The following is a 25690-nucleotide window of genomic DNA, read 5'->3' on the forward strand; positions in this document are numbered from 1 at the left end:
TTTTGCCTAATTAAATAAGATTCTCTCAACAAATTTAAATACAATAATTCAGTTCAATTATTCACTACTTTTGCTTAAACTATACCCAATATGCTAATTAAATTAATAGTTTCAGCGTAGCAGTGATTTGTGGACCAACCCTAAGAATCCTGTCCAAAATTCAACCTAGATTTCCAGAATCCCGTCAACTACTGAATACCTGATTACTCATCTCCAGCTAAATAAAAGATCATTTCCCACTTATCAAATTAATTTTCTAATCCTGCTAAATATCATACATGTATTCTAAGACTTTTTACCTGTACAATTCGATGACCTTGAAATTTATTTTTCTTTTTCAATTTGAATGCAATTTTTGTCCAATTAGAAGAATAGGTTAAATTAGAAAAATAGGTCTATTAACACTATTTATTAAAAGCATTTTTTGTTCAATTAGAAAAATAGGTTTTGTACCAACAGAAAATAACAGAATTTGTAGATTTTGTCGAAACAATATTCAAAAAGTTAGTTAAAACTTAACCAAAAATCCATTTCCTTGAACAAAACATTACCAAAGTCATTTTTCATGAATTGAAGGTGTAAGAAACCAAGCAGTCATTAAGGTTGCAGAAAAAATAAAATTCAAAAAACACTAAAGAAACACTACGCAAAAAGATTCAAATATAGACACAAGGTCAGATGACATAAGTTACCAATCAGGAGAAGATACAGATATAGATTGACAAGGTTGTAGAATAAGTTACCAATCAGGAGATGACAATGAACCAATCAACTTCCAAAATTCAGCATCAGTTACTCTGTAGTGATCTTGAGTCGAGTCCAGAAGATCAAGTTTTCAGCATCCACTACATTTTCTCATCCTTCATAATTACACAACATGAATTCTACATATAATCTAAAAAAGTAAATACTTGTTTTCACAGTTAACTAAAGTAGAACGTAGACATTTAAAATTCAAATCAATGAAGTTAATAACAAATCAAACAGTCCAGGCACCAACACTTTGCAATAGCATAATTCATGATCAATGCATAGCTCCATAGTGATAATTCTGTCGGATGTAAGAAATAAGAAACTCTGTCATCCTAAAAACAAAAATGGAGAACCTCTTGGGCAAACATATATGAATAGAACTCGGCCTTGTCCACAAAAGAATTGATCTTTGCTTCAATGAGTTCCAATTTTTTCTATCCTGGCGAATGATGCAGATTCAGCATAAATATAAATTCCATCTTGAGAACAAAGAATCTGATCTGGCTGATGACAAGCAAGGCCCATTCATAGAAACTTCTATGCTCGAAACTGTGATAAAAAAACTGAGCAGCCTCTGAACTACAAATGGTTTCTTCGAAACAAGACCAGTCTGAAATTACAATACTACACACACATATGGCTATTACATGATACCAGAATTATATATAATCTTCACAACAATAATACAATTGGATTTCTACTAGAGTTTTGTAATTGCCTCCATTGTACAAGAAATGTAACACGTTTCAATAATCTAAAGTAATAATTGAGAAATAAAAAAGAAATGTAACAAATGATAACATGGGTGTGTAGTGGACTTGCAAGATGTGGTTTCAAAATTGTATTTGGATGGAAATTTTCAATGTTGCTTGGGGTTGTTATACTATAAACATACTTCAAAACTGAGTTGAGACATTAACAGGTTGAAACAGATTTTAATAAAAATTAAACAAACATGATAAGAGGTTACTCATTACATGACTATTATGTTTGATATATTGCAAGTAAAATGATTTTGTCACTTCAATGCGAAAACAAAGATTACATTGCTCACACTGCCAACGGAGATACGTGCATAATTATATACTTGTAAGCTAATAAAGTGGTGAAAATTGAAGTTGGCTTAACTAAAATTGAATGAAATTGAATGAATAGTAAATTGCTTGTACCTTAGCCATACTGCAGAGTTGAGTTTGGTGCAAGATTCAGTTGATCAATCCTTGAAATTGGTAGCTCAGTCATGTTAGTGCAACACCGGTTCGATCTCATTACCTAGCTAACATCGTGTTTTACTGGTGCGCTAATATAAATATTGAGAATTCGACGCAGCTGTGCAGGAAGCAAAATGAAAAAACAAGAAAAAAGACGAGACGGCAACACAAGGGGGTGGAAGGGAGAGCCGAGCCAAAACCTCGTGCCATCTCCCTTCCGAGACACAAAAGACACTCATTTTTATTAGAGATTAGCTTTGACCTGCCAAGCAAGCGCACCTGACATGGCAAAGGCCAGACTCAACACACACAGCAATATCTAAAATCACTCTCGCCTCTCTCTATTCCTCTCTCGTGTCTCTCTCTATTTATCTCTCTAACAGTACATATACATAAGCTTATGTTGTAAAACAGTCATGACAATTAACAATACCAATTTCAATCATCTTCCTCTCCCGATGAATTTTCATCAGACGCTGAATGATTGACTACAAGCAAACTACGCCTCAATATCAAGGACGAACTAGTATAGCTTGAAAATCACCGAGTCAACGGTCTCGTGTATCCTTCAATCATCAAATCTGAAACAAAAATAATAATAAATTAAAATTAGAACAATTAATAAAGCAATTAATAACAATCAACAAACAGAAATCTTTTCGTGTATGCACCTCAACAGATCCGTACATCCTCCATCTATCTCCAGCGAAAAGGCTTTCCAGCGAGAGATTTGACCGGAAAAACATATTTTCCGGCGTGAAACAACATGAATCTATAGGCAAAACGTAGATCGGACGGCGATCTACGAGGATGTGTGTGTAATTTGTGTGTGTAATTTGTGTGTATCAACAACGGCGTCGAGTAGATCTAAAAAATAAAGAGAGAAAGAAATGAAGGTGAAAATATGAAAAGTTGGATGCAGGAATAAAATTAGACGGTTAGGGTATTTTATGGAGGGTGGAAAGTGATCTAACGGCTGGGAATGAAGATGGGGCTGGCGAGATAAACGGTGAGGATGAGAAATGAGCGTTGGGGTTTTAAACGAAGGTGAGTGGGTAACATCGCTTCATTTTGACGCAGAGGCTTTATTATTTTCTTTTCTAGCTTCTCTCTTTATATAAAGGGGCGGATTCTTTTTTTCTTATTCTTACGTGTGTCATTGATGTCCCCGCGACCGCATTTGATAGCGTGCAATTCAATTTTTAGCGTGACCCCAATATAAATGGAGACGAGCCGAGTTTTATCAGAAACAAGTCGAGTTTAATTTTTTTTAAGTAAGATGATCGAGTTCTACAGGAATAGAAATTGATGATCAAGATTGGCTCATAAATAAATGAGCTAGATACGAGTTTGCTCACGAACAATCGAGCCGAACTCCAGCCAGTTTAAACAAAGTCAAATATATAAACTAAACTATAATGACCGAAATGGAGTATGATTTGTAATTTGGTTAGTCCCTCATTTTTTGTTAGCGTTTTCAATGTCGATCGTCAGATCCTATTAATCATGTGATCAGAATCGTTAGATCAAAATACTAAAAAAATAGACTACTCAAGTTCCAAGTTCAAATTAAGGGGGTAAACGGTTTGGGCCGGGCGGGTTAATGGGATTTACCAATACAATTCAATTAAATCGGATTTTTAAAATTTCAACTCAACCCGAACCGCATAAATTTGAAACCAAGACCAATTTGTAGTACTTTAGTTTGGATCCGTTTGGATCTATAACAGCCCGACCTTCCGGACTATTAAATCTAAAATCAAAATCAAAATATAATTCACTAATTCACGATTCAATTACACAGGTGACTATACAAAAGTGCAGCTAACGGAAGTTCAAAAGTCAATATACTCCAAAACTAAGGTCGTCGAAACTCTAATGTTATCCAACTCGAATTCTTGAACAAAACCTGAAATATTAAAATAATGTGTTGTGAAGCCCAACAAGCAACTACCGTTTGACGGCTCAAAATGATATTTATATCTTTTTCAAAAACAAGTTTTTGTTATATAATATATACAAGAGAGATTGGGAGAAAGAGCTAAATAATGAGGAAAATATCATCTTATTATTCTATATCATAAACAAAGTACAAGCAAGCCTTATATAGGCTAATAGAATGGATGTTATATGGAAAATGGAGAACCAAAGGTTGCTAGTAATTAGGTTAACCATATGAAAGGCTAAAAGTCATCAATTAATACATAACACTCCCCCTCGGATGACTTATAAGAACACCATGTCTCATTAAAACCTTACTAGCAAAAACCCTGTGAGAAAAAACCCTAGTGAAGGAAAACGATTACATGTGTTGCACGTGTAATAATGAGTATATTATATCTCCCCCTCATTTTGATATGACTATGAATATTAACATATATCTCAAAGTTTGCGCATTCCAATTTTGTGCACCAATTTCTCGAACTAGGTAGGAAGTGATTTTGTAAACAAATCTGCTGGATTTTCACATGAACGAATCTGACAAATCTGCTGAATGATACAAGCTTCATTGTCTTCATACAAAGTGGTAGAAATTCTTTTGTTGACTGAAAGACCACTCAAATCTCGAATATGGTGAACAAGAGACCTCAGTCATACACATTCTCGACTTGCTTCATGAAGGGCAAATAATTCAACATGATTTGAAGAATTTGCTGCAAAAGTCCTTTTTGTAGAGCGCCAAGATATTGCAGTATCACCATACGTGAATATATAACCTGTTTGTGACCTTCCTTTATGAGGATCAGACCGGCATCCTGCATCTGCAACCAACTAATTCCACTTGTGAGTCTTTAGCATAAAACAAACCCATATCCATTGTTCCTCGAAGATATCTGTTGTGGAATAAAAATTGGAGTATGTTAGTATTGAATGCTAGGGTTTGTGAGCTTCGAGCTTTAATGGCTGCTCTTGCGTTCAGGACTATCTTCGCGGCGTCCTCCACTCAGGCTATCAAGATGAGAGGCGACTATGCTGCGCTACAGACTTCCATGAACAAAATGGCTATCTCCTCGGGGGATTGGGAGTCCAAAGCTCATGAAGCAGATGGTAAGTTTGCTGCCATGGAGAGGAAATATGCCAGTTCGGAGGAGAAGAGGAGGAGGGAATGAAAAGACCTCGTGGAAGCGTACCACAGATCCCCATTGTTCACCAAAATAACGGACGAGCATGATGATGAGACGCACCCTGTTAACCTGGCCATAGGTTGGAAGAGGGGAATCAATGATGCTCAAGGCGTATGGACGGATGTGGTCGACCCGAGTCTTCTATCTTGCCCCTGGCAGCTACCCGTCATGGACCCATCCGGGAAAGCTTCCGGATCTGTGCCCGAGACTCCTTGCATGAGGTCTCAATCACGCTCTGGCCACGGGTAAGGCCCCCTCGGGTAGCCCTATCTCCAGAGCAGCCCTTCGTGGAAAAATCAGGGAGCCGATTCCAGGGAGTAGCAGTTCTTCTTCTGAGGAGGGCTCAGATGGTGAATGGGAGGATTCTTTTGACGAGTGATCTGTGTGGCCTTGCATGGCTTTAGGTGGCTCTTGTGGTCATATTTTCAGAACTTATTTATTCGAACTTTAATGATTGTAAACTATTGGTCCTTCGGGACTTTAACTTATGATCCTTCGGGGTCCCTATTTATGCAACTCATTTAGTTTCATTTCATACTTGTCTTTTATTTTCGGAATTTGGTCCTCCGAGACTTGCATTCTTTAGATGCTCGTACTTAAATAAATTGGTAGACAAGATGATAGAAATAAACTTGCATAATTAGATAATATCTCTAAGAAATGAGTTCAACCCTTACATAAGATGGTTTCGTCGACCTTGTTTATAAACTCAATACTAAGTAATAGGAACATATCTCAAATTTCCTAAACATAATAAACCTTCAAGTTAGAAGCGTGCCAAGTGCGGGGAACTTTGTCACCGTTCAGGGTCTCCAACTTATAAGATCATCGTCACAATATCTTTCTGACCTTATAAGGTCCTTCTTAGTAAGTGGCTAGCTTTCCTCTCTCCCTTACTCCTGCAGCCTCAATCTTCCTCAGAACCAAATCTCCCTGCTGAAAGAACATTTCTTTAACCCTTCTACTATAATAGAGAGAGGCTCTTCGTTGATGCTCTGCATTGCGGGCTTTGGCCTCTGTTAGGAATATGTGTATTAGTTTGATGATAAGTTCAGCAAAACACTTAAGTAGAAATCTAGTGTTTGTAGCCTCAACGGATAAGACCATCTTGGCTATCCGTTGAAGGAGTAGCCTTACTTAGCAATAAGTTTGGTATTGTAGCACATCTCACTCTCTGGTTTCAAGCTGTAATTCTTAGATGTTGTTAGGAGATAATCAGTCATGTTGACTACTAATGGATGTACAAGTAGGAGGACTAATTGTAAATATTTCATGCCTTGTAATTTTGTATAAGTGAAGAAGTGTCAACTGATATTGAAGACCTTCAACGGATAAGCGCTTCAACGGATAAAGCTTCAACTGCTAGAGCATCAACGGATAAAGCCATCAACGGATGAAAGCTTCAACGGATGCACTGCTAGAGCATCAACGGATAAAGCCATCAACGGATGAAAGCTTCAATGGATGCTCAGTCTCATAGCAGTTGATAGTGACAGTTAACAAAGCTGACAGAGGCACATGGATTGACAGAGATGTGGTAGCCTATTTCAGGAACAGCAGAAAAAGCAGTCATTTTTAGTCTGGTTTAAAATGGAAAGTCAACAGATAATTCCATATTACACTGGATAAAAGTGGAACAGAAATAAGTGGAGAACTATTGTCTTATTGTACTTTATCTTTGTCTTCACTTGTAAACTTGGTGTTATATAAACCAAGTAGTAGCTAGTAATTAGACATGAATTTTCCCTGAGCTGTTTAGAAATATCAAGAGAGAAAATCATCTAGTTTGTACTAGGAAGCAGCTGTGATTTAATTTTGAATCACAGATTTTCTGAAATAACACATCTCTGGTGGAACAACAAATCCACCAGAAAAGTTTTTAAGTTCTTTGTGTTCATTTCATTTGTGTTTAAATATATATATGTCTGCATCAGCTCCAAGCAATTCACACACATTTGATCACTCAAACACTTAGTCTTACAAATTGCTCAAAACTTGAAAAAGTTTTGAGATTTACATTCAACCCCCCCTTCTGTAAATCTCATTGTTAGTCCACTGGGAATAACAATTGGTATCAGAGCAAGCTCTTAACATACAAAGAGTTTAAAGATCTATTCTGCTAACATCATGAGTAAGAAGGATATTGGTATAAAGATTTCAATCATGGAAAGAGATAACTATCATCACTAGAAGGTGAAGATGCATTTACATCTTCTCTCTCAAGATGAAAGCTACATCAACTGCATTGAGAATGGTCCTCACATCCCACACAAGGTGGCCACAGCTGCTACTGCTACAGTTGCTGTTGGACAGTCTATTCCCAAGCCAAAGGCAGAATGGACTGTTGAAGATATTGAAGAGGTCCACAAGGACAAGAAAGCCATGAACATTTTGTTTAATGGCCTGGATCAAGATATGTTTGACAATGTCATCAATAGCCAAACTGCTAAGGAAATTTGGGATACTGTGCAGCTTATCTGTGAAGGCACGGAGCAAGTTAGAGAAAACAAAATGCAGCTTCTCATTCAACAATATGAATATTTCCACTTTGAAGAAGGAGAATCATTGAATGATACATTCAACAGATTCCAGAAACTATTGAATGGATTAAAGCTGTATGGGAGAGTGTACCAAGTCAAGGACTCCAATCTAAAATTTCTAAGGTCTCTACCAAAGGAATGGAAGCCTATGACTGTTTCTCTAAGAAATTCTCAAGATTATAAGGACTTCACACTTGAAAGATTATATGGAATTTTGAAGACTTATGAACTTGAGATGGAGCAAGATGAGCTGTTGGAAAAGGGAAAGAGAAAAGGAGGATCAGTTGCACTTGTAGCTGACAGTGAAAAAGTTGAAGCCAGAAATGAGGAAAAGACAATGCCAAGTCTCAAAATTGGCACAAGCAAATCAGAATCAAGCAAGGGTAAAGAGCAAGTTACTGAGGATGAAGACAATTCCAGTCAGGATGAATCTGATGATATTGATGAACATCTGGCCTTTCTGTCCAGGAGGTTTGCAAAGATGAAGTTCAGGAAAAACACAAAGTTCACTAAGCCAAACAAAAACATGGTGGACAAATCAAAGTTCAAATGTTACAACTGTGGCATTAGTGGACACTTTGCAAGTGAGTGTAGGAAGCCAAATTCTGAGAAAAAGAAATTTGAGCAAGTTGATTACAAAAGGAAGTATTTTGATTTGCTCAAACAAAAGGAAAGAGCTTTTCTCACTCAAGATGATTGGGCAGCATATGGGGTAAATGAAGATGATGATGTGGAATATGTCAACCTAGCCCTGATGGCTAATTCTGATGAAAATGAAACTAGTTCATCAAGCAACCAGGTAATTACTATTGATCTCTCTCAGCTTTCTAAACATGAATGTAATGAAGCCATAAATGATATGTCCAATGAATTATATCATTTGTGTGTTTCTCTTAAATCACTAGCTAAAGAAAACACTAGGATCAAAGAAAATAATGTGTTTTTAAGTGATAGGAATGCTGTGTTAGAGAGTCAGGTAATTGAGCTTGAAAAGATTAAACTTAAACGCTTGACTGTCGAGAGTGAACTAGAAGAAGCTGTTAAGAAAGTAGAAATTCTTTCTAAACAGTTAGAAAGTGAGCAAGAGGTAATCAAGGCCTGGAAAATCTAGGGATGTTGGTGTTCAAATTGCCAAGGTTCAGGGAATTGAATCATTCTGTGAGGATGCCTGGAAGAAAAACAAAAAGAAGTTAGAATTAATTGATGGATTGTCAACGGATGTGGAATCAACAGATGATGAAAGTTATCCGTTGAAGGAAGAAAAAGAGCATCCGTTGAAGGCTCATCAATTAAAACAGGCAAGTTCTTTTAAAAATAAAAAGAATGATTCAACTCTCAAGAACTTTGTCAGAGAAGGAGCTAGCACATCCAGAGATGTCAATAAGGTGAATATAGGACACATGACTTTAGATCAGTTGAAAGATAGACTTAAGTTGGTTGAGGATAAGAAGGAAACTAAAAGAAAATCTAAAAGAAATTGGAAGGTAGGGATTAATAAACATAACAATTACACACCTGATAGGTATGCTCCTAGAAAAAGCTGTGTACATTGTAAAAGTGTTAATCACCTATCTGATAATTGCAAATCTGTTAAAAATGCTCCCATGCCTTCAAATCCCTCCATGCCTAACATGTCTATGTCACCTCTGCATGCTATGCCTGTTATGTCTCACCAGAATCCCCATGCACATTTTGCAAACATGCCATACATTAACAATCCTTACTTTACTGCATTTAGTATGCCTCAAATGCCATATAATATGCCTATGTGGAATAACATGTTTGCACAACCTATGCCTTATCAAATTCAATCAAATGTGTTAAATGATTCCGTGACTAACCCTACACTTCAACCAACCACATCTGAGACCAAGGTTGACCCAAAGCTACCTAAGTCAAAAGATGCAGGAGGAATGAAGTCTAGGAAAAAGACTAACAAGGCTGGACCCAAGGAAACTTGGGTACCAAAATCAACTTGATTGATTTTGTTGTGTGCAGGGACAAAGAAGGAATCTATAGTACTTGGACAGTGGTTGTTCAAGACACATGACAGGAGATTTCACCCTGCTCACAGAATTTAAGGAGAGAGCTGGCCCTAGCATAACCTTTGGAGATGACAACAAAGGATTCACTATGGGATATGGCTTGATTTCAAAAGAAAATGTCATCATTGATGAAGTTGCATTGGTTGATGGTCTCAAACACAATTTATTGAGCATCAGTCAACTATGTGACAGAGGGAATACTGTTTCCTTCAATTCTGAAGCCTGTATTGTCACAAGTAAAAAGGACAATAAAGTGGTTCTAACTGGAGTTAGAAAAGGAAATGTGTACTTAGCTGATTTCAACTCTACAGATGCAGAATCCATTACTTGTCTTCTCAGCAAAGCAAGTCCAGTTGAAAGTTGGCTATGGCATAAAAAGCTGTCCCATTTGAATTTTAAGACAATGAATGATCTGGTCAAAAAGGACTTAGTTAGAGGAATGCCTCTAGTGGAATTCACAAGGGATGGACTGTGTGATGCTTGTCAGAAAGGAAAGCAAAAGAAAGTATCATTCAGTAAGAAGCTTGAATCTGCAATTGATGAACCACTGCAACTTCTACACATGGATCTTTTTGGACCAGTCAATGTATTGTCAATTTCAAGGAAAAGATACTGCCTAGTGATTGTAGATGATTTCTCAAAGTTTTCATGGGTTTATTTTCTTGGATCAAAGGATGAAGCTAGTGAAATCATCATCAATCATATCAAGCAAGTCAACAATCATCCTGATTTCAAAGTAAAGAATATTAGGAGTGACAATGGAACTGAGTTCAAGAATTCAACCATGAAGATGTTCTGTGGAGTAAATGGGATCATGCATGAGTTCTCAGCTCCAAGAACTCCACAACAAAATGGTGTGGTGAAAAGGAAGAACAGATCACTAATTGAAGCTGCAAGGACAATGCTTGAGGAGTCAAAACTCCCAACTTATTTTTGGGCTGAGGCTGTTAACTGTGCATGTTACACTCAGAATATTTCTCTAATCAATCAAGCAAAATGCATGACTCCCTATCAATTATTCAAGAGAAGAAAACCAACTTTAAACTTTCTACATGTCTTTGGTTGCAAATGTTACATCTTAAGGAATCAATCTGATCACAAAGGAAAGTTTGATGCAAAGGTTGATGAAGGAATATTTGTTGGTTATTCTGCTGGAAAATCATATAGGGTCTACAATCTAAGAACCAACATTGTCATGGAATCTGTACATGTTGTGTTTGATGATAAAAAGATTGATGGACTAACGGATGAGGGACATCATGAAGGACTCAAATTTGACAATATTGAGATATATTGTGATGATAGTAAAGATGAGAATGATGAAGAAGACATCTCAAGAAGAAACCAGAGTCTACCCTTGGATAATGCACAAAATGCTGCATCCGTTGAAAGTCAAAATTCAGCTTCCGTTGAAAGAAGCAATGCAGCATCCGTTGAAAGACAAAGTGCATCATCCGTTGAAGTTCATAACGAAGCATCCGTTGATCACAGTCTGTCAACGGATAATCACTTCACCTCATTAGTTGATAGAACTCCCATTTCCTTTCAAAGGATCAGCAACTCAGGGGGAGTTTCAACAAATCAACATTCTATCTCACATCATGACAATATTGAGGCAACCTCATTAAGGGCTAATCTACCACCTCAAAGGAAATGGACCAAGAATCACCCTTTTGAACTGATCATTGGTGATGCTACATCTAAAGTACAAACTAGAAGGGCTACTCAAGATGAATGTTTGTATAGTAGCTTTCTATCACAGGAGGAAACTAAGCGAGTGGAAGAAGCTCTTTTGGATCCAGATTGGATTTTAGCTATGCACGATTAGCTAAACCAATTTGAGAGGAACAAAGTGTGGAAGCTGGTACCCAAGCCAAAGAACAAGAGTTCTATTGACACAAAATGGGTATTCAGAAACAAGATAGATGAAAATGGCATTGTCATAAGGAATAAAGCCAGATTGGTTGCCAAAGGCTATTCTCAACAAGAGAGAATAGATTTTGATGAAACATTTGCTCCAGTTGCAAGACTTGAAGCCATCAGAATCTTTCTAGCCTATGCAGCTAATGCCAATTTCAAAGTCTATCAGATGGATGTCAAGAGTGCATTTCTAAATGGGGAATTGGAGGAAGAAGTTTATGTAACCCAACCTCCTGGTTTTGAAGATCCAAATTTTCCAGATAATGTGTATTATTTGTTGAAAGCACTCTATGGACTAAAGCAAGCACCTAGAGCCTGGTATGAGACTTTATCAAAGTTCCTTCTAGATAATCACTTCACAAGAGGTACTGTTGACAAAACTCTCTTCTTTAGAAATGTTAATGGCTCTAAGATACTTGTACAAATTTATGTAGATGATATTATATTTGGATCTACAGATGATAAACTTTGTAAAAAGTTTGCTAAATTAATGCAAAGTAAATATGAAATGAGCATGATGGGAGAGCTAACTTACTTTCTTGGTTTACAAGTTAAACAAGTTAGTGGTGGAATTTTCATTATTCAAACTAAATATATTTATGATCTTTTAAAGAAGTTTGACTTAATGGATTGTTCACCTGCAAAAACTCCCATGGCCACTGCCACCAAGCTTGAATTAAACAAGGCTGAAAAGTCTGTGGATATTACAAGTTATAGAGGCATGGTTGGCTCACTTTTATATTTAACTGCCAGTAGACCTGATATTATGTTTTCTACATGTCTCTGTGCTAGATTTCAAGCTGACCCTAAAGAATCTCACTTAGTGGCTATTAAAAGAATTTTCAGATATCTCAAAGGGACTCTAAATCTAGGAATTTGGTACCCTAGAGAGTCTGGTTTTGATCTAATTGGCTACTCACATGCAGATTATGCAGGTTGCAAATTAGACAGGAAAAGCACAACAGGCACTTGTCAATTTCTAGGAAACAAGCTTGTATCATGGTTCAGCAAGAAGCAGAATTCTGTTTCCACATCAACAGCTGAAGCTGAATACATTGCAGCTGGTAGTTGCTGTGCACAAATACTGTTGATGAGGAATCAGTTATTTGACTATGGTATAACTGTTGACAAAATTCCAATATTTTGTGACAACACAAGTGCCATTGCCATTACTGAAAATCCAGTGCAGCACTCAAGAACCAAGCACATTGATATCAAGTACCACTTCATTAGGGAACATGTGATGAAAGGTATAGTGGAACTTCATTTTGTTCCAAGTGAAAAGCAGATTGCAGACATATTTACCAAGCCACTTGATGAATCAATATTCACAAGATTAGTAAGTGAGTTAGGTATGCTTAACTATTCATAATCTATGTCATCTATGTAATTTGTCTTGTAGCCAGAAATGAATTTGCTGCAAGAACAAAGTTGGATTTAATCAAAACTTATCCTATCAACGGATATTCCCTATCCATTGAAAGCCAAAAATGTTCTATCAGCAGATATTCATTATCCATTGAAAGACAAATACATTTCTGGTAATTTTATCCTTCAACGGATAAAATAGTGTTGTTCATCAACGGATAACTATTTACCTTATCCGTTGATGTGTCACGTTAGTGAGTCACATCCGTTGATTCTTTTACTCAACCGTTGATACAGATATACAGTGTTGTATGTATTTGTATTTACGGTAGTTTTCAAAATTTCTACAGTTTCATTTATTCCTGAACGGCTTTCACTTACTTAAAAGTATCATTTAATTATTTTAATTTGTGTTTTAATTCAAGAAAGTATAAAAGCCTAATTGAATTCTTATTTTCACTTTACGCTTTCTTGCAATTATCATTCTCTTTCTCTCTCAATTCTCAAGTTCTTCTCTGCAACCTCTACTCACAACAATGGCTTCAGTAGTCAAAATTATGTCTCGAACAGGATTTGTTTATGAAAAGAATAATTTCATAGTCTTGGTTGAAAAGAAGGAAGCCCATTCTGATTATCACAAGATGATGGACTTCATCAAGAACTGCAAACTGAGCTATGCAATGCTGGAAGCCCCAACCATCCACTGTGAAGTGATTGAGGAGATTTGGACAACTGCAGAGTTCAACTCTACTGATATGACTATTGCCTTCTCTCTCAAAGGTAAGGACTATTGCATTAATTGTGATGATTTACAATCTTTCTTTAAGTTGCCTGAGAATAATGCCATGACACCACACACTGATAAAGATGTCTCTGCTATGCTAGATTCCATAGGCTATGTTTTTGATTCTACTAGTTTAGGTAGTATTAGAAGGAAAGGCCTTAGGAAAGAATGGAGTTTTCTTGGAGATGCCTTTATTAAGGTTTTCTCTGGGAAGATTAGCAATTTTGATGCTATCACTTCATCTCTTGTTAATATGCTCTATATGCTAGTTTCTGATAGGTACTTTAATTTTAGCAACTGTGTTATGCTAGAATTAGGTTCCAGATTAGGTAACAAAGCTAATAGACCACATACCATCTACTTTGCTAGATTCTTTATGTTATTGGCTAACCATGTTGCTGAAGGTTTGGTTATATCCAATGAGAATAATAAACTCAAATGCTGGGCACAAGAGAAAAGGGTCCTTGCAGACCTTTTGAGAATGAATCTCAACAGCCAGGTGCCATTGGTATACTTGCCAATCATGAATGCACCACAGGTAAGTGAGGTAAATGTTTCTATAACTCCTACTATTTCCAACCCCAATGTTTCTTTGCCTTCTAGTGTGGCTATGGAACCTGTGTCATTGTCCAAACAGGCTCCTACCAAAGCCACCAAATCTAAAATCTCCAAAGTTAAGTCAAAGAAACCTACCTCTGTTGTTTCTCAAAAGACAACAGTTGTAACAACTACCATAAACCCTGAAGGGAGTGAATAGGGTGTGAGTGGTGAGGGGAGGGGTGAACATCAAAAAGCCCCCCAGGATAAGGTGGGAAAGGTGAGTGATACCCATTCCAGCCAAGCCACAGTCTCTCAAAAGACTGTAGTGGTTCAAAAGGAGTCCAGCACATCCCTAGTTACATCCTCCCAAAAGGATATAACTATTGAAAATAGTCCCCACCCAGGGACACAGAACAAAAGAGGGAGGGACACTGAAGCTAAACATTCACCAATTCAAGCCTTTTCAAGGAAGAAGAAGGCCAAAACCCTAGTTTCCACACAAGGGACACACACAGCACAGATACACCCACCAGTATCTGTGCCTTCTCAAATTCAGCTTGATGTGATTCCAGCAAATGTGGAATCACAGCCCCATTCTCTCAATATAGACACACACCATTCCTCAAACTCTCCTACACCCTCTCTGGATGTGGATATGATATTCACATCAAATCATGATTCTCCCTCATTAAAACTCAGGGAGGAGCCCCACTCAAAACCTGGTGATCATCATCTTTTAGATGATTTGTTGGATCATCAGCCAATTCTTTCAGATGTAGTTGTAGAATCTGTGTCACCTCACTTAAAATCAATCCATACAGATTCAACAATTATATCACTTTCTATCTCTACGTTATTTCCTTCTTCAACGGATATCTCTCATCCGTTGACAAGTGGTTGTTCTTCAACGGATAAGCTTAACAGCAGTTATCCGTTGATACCATCAGTTTCCACTTCAACGGATACTCCCTATCCGTTGATGGCCTCTACACACTTAACAGAAACAACTCCAACTGTAGAGGACATGGAAACTGTACAATCACTTTTAGGCTTGAGGGAAGGGAGTGATTTTTTGAGTGAGAGGCTGGGTTGCTCCCAGGCAAAAGGAGAGGATGAGAGTCACCAAATGCATGCTATTTCTTCCAGCATGGCAAAAGTAAGTGAGAGGAGTGCCACCTTAGAAGGTGAAGGTGAGGGTGTGAGGGTGTGTGTGAGCCAGGGGGAGCCCCTGATGCAAGAAAAGAGAGAAATTAAGAGAAAGGCAGGTACAGAAGCTATAAGGGTGGATCCAGCCATTGCTAGTGAGTTCATGAAAGTGGATGATGCAGATAAGGGAAGACAATTTCAGCAACACTACAAAGCTGTCATTGATAACATTTCCTTGGATGCTGACACTTTTACTCACCCTGTTTCAGCCTATCAATTATTGGCTGCACAGGGCAATGTGGAGGCAGAACAGACACTACACATTGTACACACTTCAGAATCTCTTCTCAGAGACAAAGCTGCTGTCAACAGGCTGCCTTCTCAAGCTGGTGAGCCATCTGAAGAATTTGGAGTAAATTCTAATGATGATGACTCTAATTCTTTGAATGAGAGCATGAACTTAGGGGGAGTAGCATGCCCAAGTTCTGTTCTTCATCTTCCTGCATGGGCATGGGCAAAACCATCAACACCAGGAGAGTTTGGTGTCACTTTGGTCAAACAAGTCATGACAATTCAGCAGGCCATTCAGGAGACTCAGGATGCTGGCACCAAGGCAATTCTTCAAGCTCATCTGGAATCTCTGCATCTCTTGCAGTTGCAGCATTACCAGCACAATCTAAGTGTGGATGAGCTCAAGCTGGACATTGCTGATCTGAAATCCTACAATGCTGAGAAATTGGATTCAGTTATACCCTATGGTACTATGCAAGATTTGTTGGGGAGACTAAGGAAGACTTCTGATGCTGACAAGAGGTTGGCCAGATTGGAAGATAGGGTTCAAATAATTGAAGACTCTATTGTCACCATTCTTCAGAATCAACAAACTCAAACAAATCTCCTCATGCAGCTGGCACAAGCACAAGGCTTGACCCCTACCCTTGATGATAACAAAAAGGGGGAGAATAAAGGGGAAGGGGAAGGAGAGCCATCTACAACAGTTCAGATTTCTCAAGTGCTAGTTCCCGTCATCACAACTTCTCCACCAATTCAAGTCAAAGGAAAGCTAGATGGAATTGATCTAATCCAGATAGCAGCAGCTGAATTGCAAGTCAAAGAGCAAAGGAAGAAGATTGATGAAAAGATGCAACTAATATTTGGTTCTACAACTTCTCAATCACAATCTGTGAAGCATAGCACAAAAGTGGAATCAATTATTATGGAACTCAAGCCAGTAGGGAGGCATAAGGATGGAGAAACTTCTTCCAAAGATCTGCAACCTATGGTTCTCAAGCCCAACAACAGATCCAATAAGGACTCTACAAAGAATCCTCTAAAAGAGGTGGATTTTCCTCTTCCAAAAGCAGATGAGGACAAGCTTTTAGGAAGAAGTATTGCATATCTCAAAGAGACCATGGATGAGGCTGTAAGGAGAAACATGGCTATTATTTTCAGAGAGAGAAAGAGCATATGTGTGATGCAAGGACATCCCAAATTCTCAATAGCCAAGAAGGAAGAAACCAAAAGGTTGAAGAAAGAAGCCAAACAGCTAAAGGCTGATAAAAGAGCACAAACAAAGCTTGAAAAACAGCTAGAGTCAAGTCAGGCTGAAGATCAGAAAGTAATTAAAGACAAAGGTGAAGATGAAGCTATGGGGGACATGGTTGGTACTGAGATGGAGGAAAGAAGTAAGGAAGAATGGCAGAAAGGGAAAAGAAAGAAGGTCAATGCAAAGAGAAAGAAGGTAGATAAGACTGAAGAAACCCAATCAATATCCAAACCACTACCCTCTATTCCTGAACCCATTGTACCTGACCCCTTCATGAACATTCATGGTGAAACAATCATTCCCAAGGAGGAACCAATTGATTGGGACACCATCAAATTGCCCACCTTCCTAACCTCTTCTCCATCATCAAAGAAGCAGAAAAGAAGAATCAAATCAACACCCTCTAAAGCCTCAATCAAATTCACACAGAAGCCTAAGTCCAAACCTCAAAACTCTAAAGATGATTATGTTCACATCTGTGACATAAAAGAATTTTCAGACATTGAACTCTATCTGGATGAGCTGGAGGATGTAAGGGGAATAGCTGCCTACAGACAGCTACTAGAAAGACTAGTGTTCAAATACAAAGGAGCTGGGGAAAGAACATGGCCTCTTCACAGAATTCTGAATGAAGGCTACACTACCTTGATTAGAGTCTACTCAGCCATACATAAGGATTCTGGCTTTACCAGAACTGCCAGGACTGAGATTCTCAACAAGATTGCCAACATAAGGAAAACTAGGAGGGAGCCCAATGCTTTGCCTAGAACTTTACTCATTCCAGAGAGAGGTATTACAATTCACAAATCACCTCATTGGTTGATGGAGTTCAGAGACAACAAAGGAGTCAGAAGATTTTTTAGAATTGAAGTTCAGCTAAAGATTGTCAGTAATGAAACTCTCAAGGATATGCAATCTAAGTTAGATATCAATGAAGAAGATAAAGCTGAATTCTACAGACAACTTCAACTTCAAATGGAGGAGAATGACAGGAGGCTAGGAAAGAAAACCAGGGATCAAAGGAAAAGAAAGTAATTTGCTCAAGCTAAAGGAGCACCCTTGGAAACAATGTATTTCTTCAATTTCATCTCAGCATATACACTTTTGCAGCACTTTTGAATTTCTGCTTAGTTACAGTTTATATATTTGTTAAGTGTTTTGTTATCATCAAGCTAAACCCAAATTTATGCCTACAGTTCTAGTAGACATAAATAGGGGGAGATTGTTAGGAATATGTGTATTAGTTTGATGATAAGTTCAGCAAAACACTTAAGTAGAAATCTAGTGTTTGTAGCCTCAACGGATAAGACCATCTTGGCTATCCGTTGAAGGAGTAGCCTTACTTAGCAATAAGTTTGGTATTGTAGCACATCTCACTCTCTGGTTTCAAGCTGTAATTCTTAGATGTTGTTAGGAGATAATCAGTCATGTTGACTACTAATGGATATACAAGTAGGGGGCTAATTGTAAATATTTCATGGCTTGTAATTTTGTATAAGTGAAGAAGTGTCAACTGATATTGAAGACCTTCAACGGATAAGCGCTTCAACGGATAAAACTTCAACTGCTAGAGCATCAACGGATAAAGCCATCAACGGATGAAAGCTTCAACGGATGCACTGCTAGAGCATCAACGGATAAAGCCATCAACGGATGAAAGCTTCAACGGATGCTCAGTCTCATAGCAGTTGATAGTGACAGTTAACAAAGCTGACAGAGACACATGGATTGACAGAGATGTGGTAGCCTATTTCAGGAACAGCAGAAAAAGCAGCCGTTTTTAGTCTGGTTCAAAATGGAAAGTCAACAGATAATTCCATATTACACTGGATAAAAATGGATCAGAAATAAGTGGAGAACTATTGTCTTATTGTACTTTATCTTTGTCTTCACTTGTAAACTTGGTGTTATATAAACCAAGTAGTAGCTAGTAATTAGACATGAATTTTCCCTGAGCTGTTTAGAAATATCAAGAGAGAAAATCATCTAGTTTGTACTAGGAAGCAGCTGTGATTTAATTTTGAATCACAGATTTTCTGAAATAACACATCTCTGGTGGAACAACAAATCCACCAGAAAAGTTTTTAAGTTCTTTGTGTTCATTTCATTTGTGTTTAAATATATATATGTCTGCATCAGCTCCAAGCAATTCACACACATTTGATCACTCAAACACTTAGTCTTACAAATTGCTCAAAACTTGAAAAAGTTTTGAGATTTACATTCAACCCCCCCTTCTGTAAATCTCATTGTTAGTCCACTGGGAATAACAACCTCATCTCTGTCCTCGTCAATGAGATCGAGATCGAGCCTCATGCCTTCTTCGTTGGTCTCTGGCTCGTAATCTTCGATCCTAGGGGATCCGTGAGTGATCTCGAGGGGCACCACGGTCTCGGCTCCGTAAACCATCATAAACGGGGTAACTTTGGTAGTCACTTTGCAGGTGGTGCGGTACGCCCATAGTATATGCATCAACTCATTTACCTAAGTGTTTCTTGAGCATTCAACCCTTTTCTTTAGGCCATCCAGGATGATTCTGTTAGCAACTTCCGCCTGCCTGTTTTCTTGTGGGTGAGCAACGGAGGTGAAGCGAAGCTCTATATTGTTATCATTGTAGTACTCTCTGAATTATGCGTTATCGAATTGTTTCCCATTATCCGTGACAAGGATGGGTGGGATTCCAAATCTTCATATCACATTCTCCCAGAAGACTTGGGCAAGTTGTTTAGTGGTTATCTTGGCTAGTGCTTTAGCCTCAATCCACCTCGTAAAGTAGTCTATGGCTACCACAATGAACTTCATATGTCCCGACGCTACAGGAAATGGTCTAAGTATGTCCATTCACCACATTGTAAAAGGGATGGGTGTGATGATAGATGTAAGCCTCTCTAGGGGTTGTCATACTATTGGAGCGTGCCTCTGGCACCTGTCACATTTCTTCACATAAGCCTTAGCATCGGCTAGCATAGTTGGCCAGTTAAATCCCAACCGAGTTATCTTGTGAGCGAGGGCCCTACCCCCAAGTGTTGTCCACAAATCCCTTCACGGGCTTCTTTCAGTGCCTCATCTGCTTCAAGAGATCTTAAGCACTTCAGGTACAGAATAACAAAGGACCTTTTGTAGAGAAGACCTTCAATCAATGAGTATCTCAATGCTCTAATCGACAGCTTGCGTGCCTCCTGGGCATCGTCAGGGAGCCACCCAGTCTCTAAGTGGGTCTTGATTAGGTCTATCCAACAGCTTTTCACACCAACCGGTGCTATCAGATTTATGACATGAATGGTAGGGGTCTTCAAGACCCGGAAGTAGATACTTCTCAGATAGTTCTCGATTTCAGACGAGGCGAACTGAGACAAGGCATCCGCTGTAGTGTTTTCCTCTCTCGGAACATGTTATGCGTACCATTCATCAAACTGAGTCAGTATTCCCTTTACGACTCTCAGGTACTTGGCCATAGTATCATCCTTGGCCTCAAACTCTCCATTAACTTGAGTAACTACAAGTCTTGAGTCTCCACAGACTTTCATATTTTTGGCCCTCGCGGCTCTAGCCAAGCCTAAGCCGGTTATCAATGTTTTGTATTCTGCTTTGTTGTTCGTAGTTGGAAAGTCCAACTTCAAAGCATACTCAATCATAAACCCATCAGGGCTTTGCAAGACTAGGCCTGTTTCACTAGATTTTGTTTTGGATGCTCCGTCAAAATGGAGAACCCAATACTCTTTTAGGGTTGTTCCTTTATCCTTCTATTTATCTCCTCCTTCTGGGGTTACTATCTTTTGCCCCCCGACTTCTTGGTCGTTAATGGTGCATTTGACCACGAAGTTTGTTAAGGCCTGAGCCTTGATGGTCGTTCGAGACTTGTACTTGATACCAAATTCTCCTAACTCGGTTGCCTATTTGATGAGCCTTCCACTGGCCTTCGGGCTATGAAGAATGTTCCTCAAAGGTTGGTCCGTCAGGACTTCGATCTTATGAGCCTGGAAGTATGGTCTCAGCTTTCTCGAGGTTGTGATGAGAGCAAGTGCGAACTTCTCCGTGGTGGAGTAATTCAACTCTGCTCCATGGAGCACCTTGCTTACATAGTATACAGGCTTCTAGAGCTTCTGTTCTTCCTTCACGAGGACCGCACTCACTGCTTGTTTAGACATCGCGAGGTACAAATAAAGGGTGTCCTCCGGACTTGGTTTAGCCAACAATGGGGCTTTAGTCATGTACTTCTTTAGCTGTTCAAAGGCCTCTTGGCTCTCAGCTGTCCATTCAAAATTCTTCAATTTCTTAAGGGTTTGAAAAAGGGCAGACATTTGTCTCCGGACTTGGAGATGAACCTCCCTAGAGCTGCGATTCTTCCTGTCAGCTTCTGAATGTCCTTGATGGAGCGCGGTGGCTCCATGTCTAAGATGCCTTTGATCTTGTCGGGGTTAGCCTTTATTCCCCTTTTAGAGACCATGTGACCCAAAAATTTTCCAGACCCAACGCCAAAAGCACAATTGGTTGGGTTTAACATCATCTTGTGGTGCCTCAGCACTTCAAATGCCTCTCTGGGGTGACTAATATGATAGACCTTGCTTAGGCTTTTGACTAACATGTCATCAACATAGACCTCCATGGTCTTCCCAATTAGATTGGCAAATATCTTGTTTACCAATCTTTGGTAAGTAGCTCCTGCATTCTTAAGTCCAAAAGCCATAACAAGATAACAAAATACACCAAAGTCAGTTATGAAAGATACCTTGGGGGTGTCATCCTTATGTATTCTAATCTGATTGTAACCACTGAAACCATCCATGAAGCTTAATATCTCATGTTCAGCAGTGGCATCGATCAGGGTATCAATCCTTGGTATGGGGTAGCAATCCTTGGGACAAGCATCATTCAAGTCACTAAAGTTGATGCACATCTTCCACTTCCCATTGGCCTTCTTAACCATTACGGGGTTGGCCAACCATTCAGGAAATTGCACTTCCTCAATGAATCCAGCTTCTAAAAACTTCTCGACCTCCTGCTTAATGGCTTCCAGCCTATCAGGGGCATAAGTTCTCTTCTTCTGCTTCACAATCTTTCGAGTCGGGTCAACGATCAACCTATGAGTTATAAGGTTCGGGTCAATCCCGGGCATATCAGTTGTTGTCCAAGAGAACACATCACTATTCTCTTGTAGGAAAGTTATCATTTGGCCCTTCAAGGGCTTGTACAGAGATGCCCCAATATACGTGACCTTCTCCGGGTCTAAGGGGTCTAAGGGAATTGGGACCAGGTCCTCAGTTGGCTTCCCTCACAGTTCATCATTCAATCGAACATCCATGTCTTATATGGAGAGGACCTTCCCCTCGGTTCCATCGGGCCTAAGTGCTGCAACATAGCAACTGCGGGTCATTTTCTGATCTCCTTTCGCTTCTTCAACACCATTCCTAGTTGGGAACTTCAATACCATGTGGTTAAATCCGTAGATGGGTACATCAGATAGAGTTATTTGAGAATCATTATAGCCCATCCTTATGAATGTGTCATGGACCAGAATTTCCATGGAAGCTCCATTGTCCAATAGGACCCTCATAACAGGACATTTTCAATTATCGGAGTGATAACCAGAGGATCATCCTGAGGAAATTTCAAACTTTCAAGGTCTGGGTCACCAAACTCAAGCGTCATCTCTGACTTAGAACGCTTAGATGGCTCTCCAACTATGCTCATCACTTCTCTTATATAAGCTTTTCAGGAGTTCCTTATAGTACCAGCTGTTGTAGGACCTCCCGATATCATATTAATTACCGGCCATCAGGGCTGTGGGTTGCGATCTCTGTCGTCATCTCTTCGATCATCGTCTCTTCGATCATTATCTCTCTTTTGGCCTCCAACCTTTTCACCCTTGGTGAAACGTCCGAACTTTTCCCTTCGGATCATATACTCAATCTCATCCTTGAGTTGCCTACAATCGTCAGTATCGTGACCAACATCTTTGTGAAACCTGCAATATCGACTCTTGTCTCTTTTCTCGGGATCTCCCCTTAGTGGCTTCGGCCATTTGAAATCTTTGTCTCTCTCAATTTCCATAAGAATTTGGCTCCTTGGAGCGTTCAACCTCACATATTCAGTGAACCTTGGTTGTTGATTCTTCTTAAAAGAGGAGGAGTCAGAGCTTTTGCCAATCAGTGGATACGTGTCCTTGGCATCGTACTCCTGATCCTTCTTCCGCTTCTTGTTTCCAGTAGGTTCATTATTCACAGTCGTTTTCTTCATACTCTCCTCCACCTTGATATACTTTTCGGTTCTATCCTGGAGCTGCAACATGCTTTCGGGAGGGCGCTTAGCCAGAGACATCTTAAAGAACTCGTCTCTGGTCCCTTGCCGTAGGGCTATCACAACTACCTTATCATCAAGATCAGGGACCTTCAAAGCCTCCTTCATAAATTGATTCAGATACTCTCTTAGGGACTCCTTTTCTCCTTGGACTATGCCCATGAGAGAGGCTGAACTCTTCTCATATACTCTGCCACTTATGAACTGCTTGATAAAAGCTTGGCTCAAGTCCTTAAAGGATCCAATAGAGTTTGGGGGCAGCCAGCTGTACCACCTTTGAGCCATACCCGATAGGGTTTGAGGAAAGGCCCGACACTTAATAGCGTCGTTCACGGGCTGTAGCAACAGGGCGTTTGGAGAACGTTCTGACATGATTAGCAGGGTCGCCAGTACCATCGTATGCTTTGATGATGGGCATCTTAAACTTCCTTGAGATGCGGGCATTCATTATCTCATCAATGAATGGTGGGTTTGGATCATCATGATCTCTTAGGGGCATAAGATCACTTGATCAACCCTTGAGGCAACAACCCTTCTTGGTATTAAACCATCCAGGTATATGATTGGAGGATGATATCTCCTCCTTAGAGCAAGTGGGGGTCTTGGGGTCAAGTGTGTCTCCAGGTCGCGCTTTAGCCTTTGGATCTCCGCTTCATGAGCCCTGATCCTCTCTTGAACATCTTGGGGATTCGTCCCTTGAGTGCTCCTGGGGCGCTGGTCAGTACTAGTCATTGGCTCCTTGCCAGCACGCCTCCTTCTTGGAGCAGCATCATCGTCCGATGATTCAGAGTCTCTATCAGTATATGGTCCAGAGAATTCTTGATCCTCCGAAATAGGAGCCGAGCCACGTATGTATTGGGGCGTCCTCCCTTGTACTTCACTCCTATTAGAGTGTCCACTTCCTCCAGCTTCGGGGTATAGAGACATCCCATAAGGGGGGTTAGTAGTCACAATTGTCGAGTACTCATACCCAACGGGTTGAGAGTTCACAGGTGCATGTAACTGCTGAAATTGGGGATTTGTCCCTTGAGGAACCGGGGGATTCATCCCTTGTGGCTAAGCCTCAGTCGCCCTTACCAGGGTTCCTCCTTGGGTGGAGGCATAGGTTGAGTGCGGTGGTACTTCCACCACTGATGCGATTATTCGCGATGGGACAAAAGTGTTTGTTCCACTATTATTTCTGCTCCGTGTGTTCACCATGGTTGTTGTAGTCTTCCCACAAAAGGCGCCAAATGTTGTGGAATAAAAACTGGAGTACGTTAGTATTTAATGCTAGGGTTTGTGAACTTCGAGCTTTAATGGTTGCTCTTACGTTCGGGACTATCGGTCCTTGCAATATGCTTACGTATCTCTGTGTGGTAGAGAATCAAGCCAGTACGTAGTTCTAGGTTGAGGGGTAAATCCCTTTATATAGAGGTGAGTCTAGGGTTAGACTTGTGTTAGGATGCTTGGTGGACAAGTCTCCAACTTATATGGTAATTAGGAGTTCTATAAGGGAAGGAACTCCAGAACCTTTTGTGTAGGGCTTTAAGTCCATTTAGGACACATGTGTCTGCTCTTCCAGCCGTATTGGGCCTAGACCACGAATAACTTATGTTCGTGGACCTTGACGACCTCTATTGGTGGGTCTTGCCTACACAGACCGTCTTGAGTCTAGTATGAGCTCGAACCAAACAGGTTTGTACTGGACTTCTGACAAGAAGCCCAAGTGTAATGAATGCGACATTTAATGTGTCTTTAGGATGTATTTTCTATCCATATCATTTCCCCCCCCCGACTTCCGGGAATACTGCTCGAGTTTTCGTGGAAGTTATAATGGTCTTTTCGCGACTAGGGGTACTTTTGGCCCTTCTCGGGTATCGGCCCTTCATGGGTATCGCCATTTTATCGTAAAGTGTGGAGTGACCAACATATTTACAACGACTTATTAGTGTGAGTATACACACTTAAGGCCTGTGTACAGGTTATTTGGATAGTGTTTAACACTAAACGGTCCTAATCGGGACTAAAAAGCGAGCAATTATCACCCCTTAACCTTCGTCAAGGTTAATTATAGGGTGAAAGCTACTAATTATCCCTAATTGGGGTTAATTTCCATGTACAAGTTGCTAATTAGGCTCAAAAGAGCCTATTTTTAAGCTCGAATGCACTAATTGGCCTTAATCGAGGCTAATCTGCCCTAAACGGGGATAATTGGGACTAATCAACATGCATAAGACATAATTATCCCTAATTCACACTAATTATAAGAGTGAATAGGTTAAACGACCCTAACTTGGGCTAAGTTAATCATACGAATCACTAACCCCCCTAATTCGGGTTAATTACGCTTAATATACACTAATCGACCCTAATACGGGCTTAATTTCACTAATCGGACCAGACAAGTCTGTACTGGACTTCTGACAAGAAGCC

At 39.6% G+C, this 25690-nt stretch overlaps 1 long non-coding RNA gene across 1 annotated transcript; it reads right to left on the minus strand.

The window, feature by feature from the left end:
* Positions 1–632: 632 nt before the first annotated feature.
* On the minus strand, positions 633–3163 carry LOC141697930 (uncharacterized). Its single transcript, XR_012564884.1, has 2 exons — positions 2636–3163; positions 633–2545 (listed from the first exon to the last, which is right to left on the minus strand). It is a non-coding gene; the product is annotated as an uncharacterized LOC141697930 (long non-coding RNA).
* Positions 3164–25690: the final 22527 nt, after the last annotated feature.

This window comes from Apium graveolens, chromosome 11 (assembly GCF_009905375.1).
Source record: "Apium graveolens cultivar Ventura chromosome 11, ASM990537v1, whole genome shotgun sequence".
Taxonomy (NCBI): Eukaryota; Viridiplantae; Streptophyta; class Magnoliopsida; order Apiales; family Apiaceae; genus Apium; species Apium graveolens.